Source organism: Dryas octopetala, chromosome 1 (assembly GCF_963921425.1).
Source record: "Dryas octopetala chromosome 1, drDryOcto1.1, whole genome shotgun sequence".
NCBI classification, from domain to species: Eukaryota; Viridiplantae; Streptophyta; class Magnoliopsida; order Rosales; family Rosaceae; genus Dryas; species Dryas octopetala.
In genome coordinates, this window is record NC_141366.1 from 28,043,218 (window position 1) to 28,050,716 (window position 7,499).

Sequence of the window (7,499 nt, forward strand, 5' to 3'; positions counted from 1 at the left end):
AAGAAGATCTTGAACAAGTCTTTTTAGGCCATCCAGAAGATTCGTCTGCTCAGGTAAATAAAATTAATTTTAAAAGAAATCTTATTCCTATGGCTCCTAACAGGAATTATTATCAGATTAGAAGGAGAACTATTTGTAAACATTTTGGAAATACCTTTTGAAATAAATCATGAACTCTTAAAGCAATAGTTTATGAGTGAGAAAAATAAAAAGAAAAGAGAATTGTTTGAGCAAACCTTTTGTTCAAAACAAAAGGAAATCCTGCATAGGGCTTTTAATGCTAATATAGCAGGGTTTAGGAGGCACATAGCCTTTTCTATTTGGTTTGAGGGATTTGCAAGGAGAAATAATTTGAAAGAATACAACCAGGTAATCAATATCTTAGAAAGTCCTTTCAAAAATTACCTAACTAAAAAAGGAAAGACAGTTAGGTCTATACATCCACCAGCAGAAACAATAGAGATAAAGGGAGGATTATCTGCTTCTTTTAAGAGTGATGCTATGTCTAGGATAGACAAAGTCACTACGGAACATATTAGAGATGTCTTGTCTCAAGGAAATTATACCAATCTCTATCTCCAGTCTTTAGGAGCCCAAACCTCAAGAATTGAAGATTCCATAAATAGGATCTGTCCTAAGGAAACAAAAACAGAAGCCTCTACTTCTTCTAAAATTAAGAACCAAGAGGTCATGTTCAGGCCACCACCAGTATTAGAAAATTATAAGCTAAAAGCACCAATTACTTCGAATCAACAAAAGGATGTGATGGAAGAAATACTTGATAGGTTGTCTAAATTAGATATTGAAAAAGATTCAGAGAAATCATCTAAAACAGATGGTACAAAAAGTCCAATAGTAAATGTTCTCTCCAAAGAAGGAGAAGAAGAAGAAGATCTTGAACAAGTCTTCTTAGGCCATCCAGAAGATTCGTCTGCTCAGGTAAATAAAATTAATTTTAAAACAGATGGTACAAAAAGTCCAATAGTAAATGTTCTCTCCAAAGAAGGAGAAGAAGAAGAAGATCTTGAACAAGTCTTCTTAGGCCATCCAGAAGATTCGTCTGCTCAGGTAAATAAAATTAATTTTAAAGGAAATCCAATTCCTATGGCTCCTAGCAGGAATTATTATCACAGGCCAACACCTGTTGACATGGGGTTCAAGGAGAATTTCCACTTCGACACTGCCAGATTTGATGCTGGATCCATTGTTGAATGGAATATTGATGGACGAACAGAATACCATGTCATAGATGTAATAAGACAAATGCTGATGTATGCCACAGTAGGAAGAGCGGCAGGAAATTCTGAAAGTCAAGTTGCCTCTACTATCGTGACAGGCTTTTCAGGGCAACTGAGAGGATGGTGGGACTTCTTACCAGAACAAACCAGAAATGAAATTCTATTCACCTCAAAAAAGGTAATAAAAACAGAACAAGGAAGAGAAATGGAAAGCTTTCAAGAAGATGAGGTAAATACTCTTGCTTATACTATTACTCTTCACTTTTTAGGGTCTATAGATCTCCAGCATGAAAGGTCCAGAGAGGTTTTAATGAACTTAAAATGTCTAACTTTATCTCAGTTTAGATGGTATAAAGATGTTTTTCTTGCAAAAGTTTATACCAGGTCTGACTGCCATCAAGAATGCTGGAAAGAGAAGTTCATCTCAGGACTCTCTTCTTTGTTTGCTGAGAAGGTAAGAAATAGGCTCAAAGCTAGAAATGGGGGAAATATCCCCTATGGGCGATTAACTTTTGGGTATTTAGTTTCAGAAATTTGTGCAGAAGGGCTGGCCTTGTGTACAAATATGAAACTTAAAAGACTTTTAGAAAAAGAAAAATCTTCTAGGGGAAAAGAAATGGGATATTTTTGTGAACAATTTGGATTTTTCTAAAACCTCAGATCTTTACAAAAGAAAACCCAAGAAATTTCATAAACATAGGAGGTTTTCAAGGCAAAAGCCAGATTGGGCTAAAGAATCTAAAGAAAATAAGTTCCTAAAAAGAAAAAGGTTTCCAAAAAAGAAAAATTTTAAAACCAAAACCCCACCTACTTGTTTTAAATGTGGGAAAATAGGGCACTATAAAAATGAATGCAAAATAAGGTAAAAATTTAATAAGTTACAAATGGACGAAAGCTTAAAAGAAGAACTTTTTAATATCCTTCTAAATTCAGAAGAATCATCCAGTGACGAAATCTTGGGTTTGGAAGATAGCACAGAAGATGGATATTCGAGCTCAAGCAGTCAAGACTCAGCAGTCTCATGTATTTGTAAAAGGTGAAACAACTTGAGGTAAATGTTCTAACCAGTCAGGATAATCTTTTATTAGATCTAATAGATAAGATAGAAGACCCTGTCCAAAAAAGATTAGCCTTAGAACAATACCTAGGAACGGTAAAAGAACCACAAAGAAGAAAGGAAAGCACTTTTCCTTCCCCAGTTGAGCCTTACAATTTCCAGCATATAATTGACAGGGTAGAAATTTCCCAGAGAAAGGAAGCTAGAGAACCATCTATCTCAGATCTAAAAAAAGAGATCAATGAGGTAAAAGGGGAGGTCAAAGGGTTGAGAGAAAGGGTTAACCTCTTAGAATTAACTCACTTATCAGAAAAGTTCGAAGAACAAGAATTTTCAGGAGATAGGGATGATTTACAAAGAAAAGAAATGGAACATCCTCAAACAGAAGGTTTAACTAGTCTAAATCAGATTAATCAAATTGATAGAATCTTCTCTCAAAGATGGTTTGTAGAAGTAACCATTCTAATTGATCAAAGTTATGAATTTACAACCATAGCTCTTATGGATTCAGGACGAGATCTGAATTGCTTAAGAGAAGGCCTGGTCCCAATAAAGTTCTTTTAAAAAACAACACAAACTTTGAATGCGGCAAATGAGAAAAAGATGAAAATAAATTATAAATTATCAAACGCTGCAGTTTGCAACAAAGGGGTTTGTTTAGAAACTTCATTCATGATGGTAAGGGATCTCTCCCAGAATTGTATATTAGGAACTTTTTTCTTAAATATGTTATATCCAATGCAGGTTTCTAATGAAGGAATACATGCCTCAGTAGGCGGTTCAAAAATCTATTTTCAGTTCATCCAAGAACCACAGGTTAAGTTTATTAATAATATTAAAGAAAGAATATAAAAGAAAGAAAGGTTTCTGTTCTCTCTAAAAGAAGAAGTCCAGCATAAACGAACTGAAGAAATCTTAAAGACCCCTCAGGCCCAAGCCCAGGTAAGAATCATAAACGAAATTCTTAAAAAAGAAATTTATGCTGAGTTACCTAATGCCTTTTGGAACAGGAAAAGGCACGAGGTATCAATACCTTATGAGCCAGATTTCAAGGAAGCCCAAATACCAACTAAGGCCCGGCCCATTCAAATGAATAGCTCACACCTAGAGCTTTGTAGAACAGAGATTAATGATCTCTTAAAAAAAGGTCTTATAAGAAAAAGTACATCTCCATGGAGCTGTCCAGCCTTCTATGTTGAAAAGGCTGCCGAAATAGAAAGAGGTGTTCCCAGGTTTGTTATTAATTATAAACCTCTTAACAAAGCTCTTAGATGGATTAGGTACCCGTTACCTAATAAAAAAGATTTATTAAATAGACTGTGCAAAGCCACAATTTTCTCAAAATTTGACATGAAGTCAGGATATTGGCAGATACAGGTAAAAGAAGAAGAAAGGTATAAAACTGTCTTCACAGTCCCATTTGGTCATTATGAATGAAATGTAATGCCATTTGGATTAAAAAATGCCCCTTCTGAACTTCAAAATATCATGAATGAAATATTTAACCCATACTCTTCATTTACAATAGTTTATATTGATAATGTATTGGTTTATTCTAAATCTTTTGAACAACATGTGAAGCATCTCAAAGTCTTCCAAAAGGTTATTACAAATGCAGGACTAGTTGTCTCAGCCAAGAAAATGGAAATCTTCCAGACTAAGGTAAAGTTTCTAGGCCACAATATTTTTCATAGAACCATAATTCCAATAGACAGGGCCATAGTCTTTGCAGAAAAATTTCCTGATGAAATAAAAGAAAAAATCCAGCTGCAAAGGTTTCTAGGGAGCCTAAATTATATTGCAGATTTCTTTCAAAACCTTGCTAAAGAAAGCAAGATTCTCTACCAAAGGTTAAGAAAGAACCCTGCTGCCTGGACTGAAGAACATACTCAGGCAGTTAAAAGACTTAAAGCCAAAGCAAAAGAATTGCCATGTCTTTCTATTCCTGTCCCAGAGGCTTTTAAAATAGTAGAAACTGATGCCTCAGAACAAGGATATGGTGGGATCCTAAAGCAAAGGGTTCAAGGTAAGGAGCAATTGGTAAGGTTTACCTCAGGAAACTGGAAACCAGCCCAACAAAATTACTCAACCATAAAAAAGGAAATCCTTGCTATTGTTCTTTGTGTAACAAAATTCGAAAATGATTTGTTAAATCAATCCTTTTTAATAAGGGTTTACTGTAAAGCAGCTAAAGACGTTTTAACTAAAGATGTGAAAAATATAGCGTCTAAACAAATCTTTGCAAGATGGCAAGCTATTCTGTCTGCATTTGATTTCCAAATTGATTATATTAAAGGAGAAAACAATTATCTTCCTGATTTTATAACCAGAGAATTTTTACAGAGAAAGGATAAGCAGGAACAACAGAATGAGCCAGCAACAGCAGCAGTTCAGGGACCTAAAAGGCTCCTAGCTTAGAAAGAAAGAATAAGCAAAAAATAGTTGATGAGGAACCTAAATGGTCTCCTTATATCTCCTCAATGGAGATTTCTCTTGGTCCCATTGAAGATATTCATGCAGAACTTAACCCAGCTGAAGTAGTCAGTTTATATCTAATTGGGCATTTACACCCTAAATTTGAGGGTAAAAACCAGTTTTATTATGAATCTATTCTAATTGAAACTGGATCGGTTAAAATAACCCACAACTACAGAAACGACTCTAAAAGAGTTATTGGGTTCTCTCAAATGTATATCTTAAAAGTGTTATCATGGAAAGATTGGGGCCCTAACCCAATGTCTAAAAGACGGTTCAGAAATCCAAAAATCTTCCCAAATTACTTCAATTATTTTGATTATCAGCATGCCTGGGAAAACTCTTTATGTCTTCAAAACGAGCTTTTCTCACACTCTTGGTTTTTCAATTTTTAAATTAGAGAAAAAACCCCTCTCCCTAATTGGTTTAAAGCCTGGTTTATTATTTGGGGTCCTTCTGTGGATTTTCTTCCCTTAGGATTAAAAGATTCTTTTTTCAAGTTTAGAAAGTCTAATTTTAGCCTAGAAGGCTACTGGGAAGCCCTGTTATGATTTTTCTACTTATATGATATGATTTGGATTTTGAAATGGTCTTACGATATTTCCCCTCTTGATGAAGATGAAAATATTTACATTCCAAATTTAAGAAGACAAATCTTCATAAAATGGTGGGACAAATACCATTTTAATCACCTCTTGCCACCCAGATTTAAAATAAAATCTGTAACTGAAGTTCTAATTGGTCCGGTCGAAGCATCTTCCTCTCAAAATCAGAGGACACAATCATTTTCATCCTCTCAAACTCAGAGGATTCATTCCCCTGCTCTCAAGGGGCTTTTATCTCAGTTCAAAGCAGCTAAATCAGCTGATCCCTCAATATCCTCGGCAGATCTCAAGCAACAATTGCTCGAAGCTTTTGATGAAATAGAAAACATGTCTACATCGGAAACAGAAGATGCCACTCATCTAAATAATGAAGATGACTGTGAAGGAATTTTTCCAAATCTCTATAATTAAAGGTGTCGGTAGCTTTCTAAAAGAAAATTTAAAGTTCACGGAATCCTACTGTTCTCTCCACTTTCTGAAAAGTAAAGTGTTCGGTTCTAGTGCGGGTCACTATTGCCATCAATGACTCATTGTTGGTCTCCCACTACATGTCTGGAGGGATTAAAGGAATCCTATCTCCCTAAAGCCTATAAATAAGAGGTGACTCTCTTCTGAAAGGGCATCGAACAATTCTCCAGTTTTAAGTTTCCAAGTCTAGTTTTTAGAGATCAGAGTTAGAAACTCGGCCTCTATTTCTTTTGAGTGTTTGTGTGAAGAGTGTTTGAAGTTTTAAAGTTAATGGTGTCAGAGCCAAAAAGGTTGTTGTTAATCCCATTTACAACCTTTTTGTCTTCTCTTTTAAAAGGTTGTTGTTTTAAAAAGGGATTAAAGAGATTGTTCATGGGCTGATAACATTGTTAAAAGGATTAATCCCATTTACAACCTTTTTGTCAACTCTTCGGAGTGTAATCTGGTCAAGGTTGTTGTCTTAAAAGGTTGTTCTTTTAACAAATATCATAGCTTTTTGGCTTTTATACAATTTACTGCCCAAGAGTTAATCCCTTTTTAATTTGTAACTGAGAATAGAAAGGATATAGAGAACAAACAAACAGATCGATTACAATAAACTGAAAAATGCAGACATAAAATACAAGGAAATCAAACATTACAACTTACAAATCCATTTAGAACAGGGGACCTCCAAATTGGTAATAGAAAAGGAACTTTAAAACTTTAAAACTTCAAACACTCTTCACACAAACACTCGAAAGAAATAGAGGCAGAGTTTCTAACTCTTGTCTCTTAACTAAAACTCAAACTTAATATTCTGGCTTAAAACTTGTGTTTTGAAACAAGAAGGAGTCTTCCTTATATAGGGAGGAAAAGCAGATTCCTTCTTGACTTTAAGGCGCACTAAAAAATAAGTGTAAGACAACTGGTGACGTGGTGAAAGGAATAGTGACCCGCACTAAGGTGAACAATAGAAGCTTTTTGAAAAGTGAAATGGCCGACACCTTATCTGTAAAGGTTAGGAAAGATTCCCTCACAGTCATCTTCATTATTTAGATGTGTGCTGTCTTCTTCTTCTGGTTCAGATGTTGACATTTTGTCTACTTCATCAAGGGCTTCAAGTAAATGTTGCTTGATGTCAGCTTGCGATAAAGAAGGGTCAGCTGATTTAGCTGCCTTAATTTGAGAAATAAGTCCTTTAAGGACAGGAGCAGGCTCCTTTTGAGATTGAGATGAAGAGGCTTCTTTTACCCCTACGAGAACTTCATTTACAGATTTTATTTTAAATCTGGGGAAAATGAGATGAAGAATTTGATATTTATCCCACCATTTTATGAACAGATGTCTTTTAAGGTGAGGAAGACAGATGAAATCATCCTCCTCAGGTGGGGAGATTTCATAAACCCATTTAAGAATCCAAATCATATCATAAAGATAGAAAAACCAAATAAGAGCTTCCCAATAGTCTGCCATATCAAAATTAGAAGATCTAAACTTAAAAAAAGAATCTTTTACTTCTAAAGGCAGAAGGTCCACAGAAGGACCCCAAATGAGAAACCAGGCTTTAAACCAGTTTGGAAGAGGTTTTTTATCTCTGATTTGAAAATTGAAAAACCAGGAATACGAGAAAATATCATTTTGAAGGCACAAAGCATTTTCCCAAGCATGCTGGTA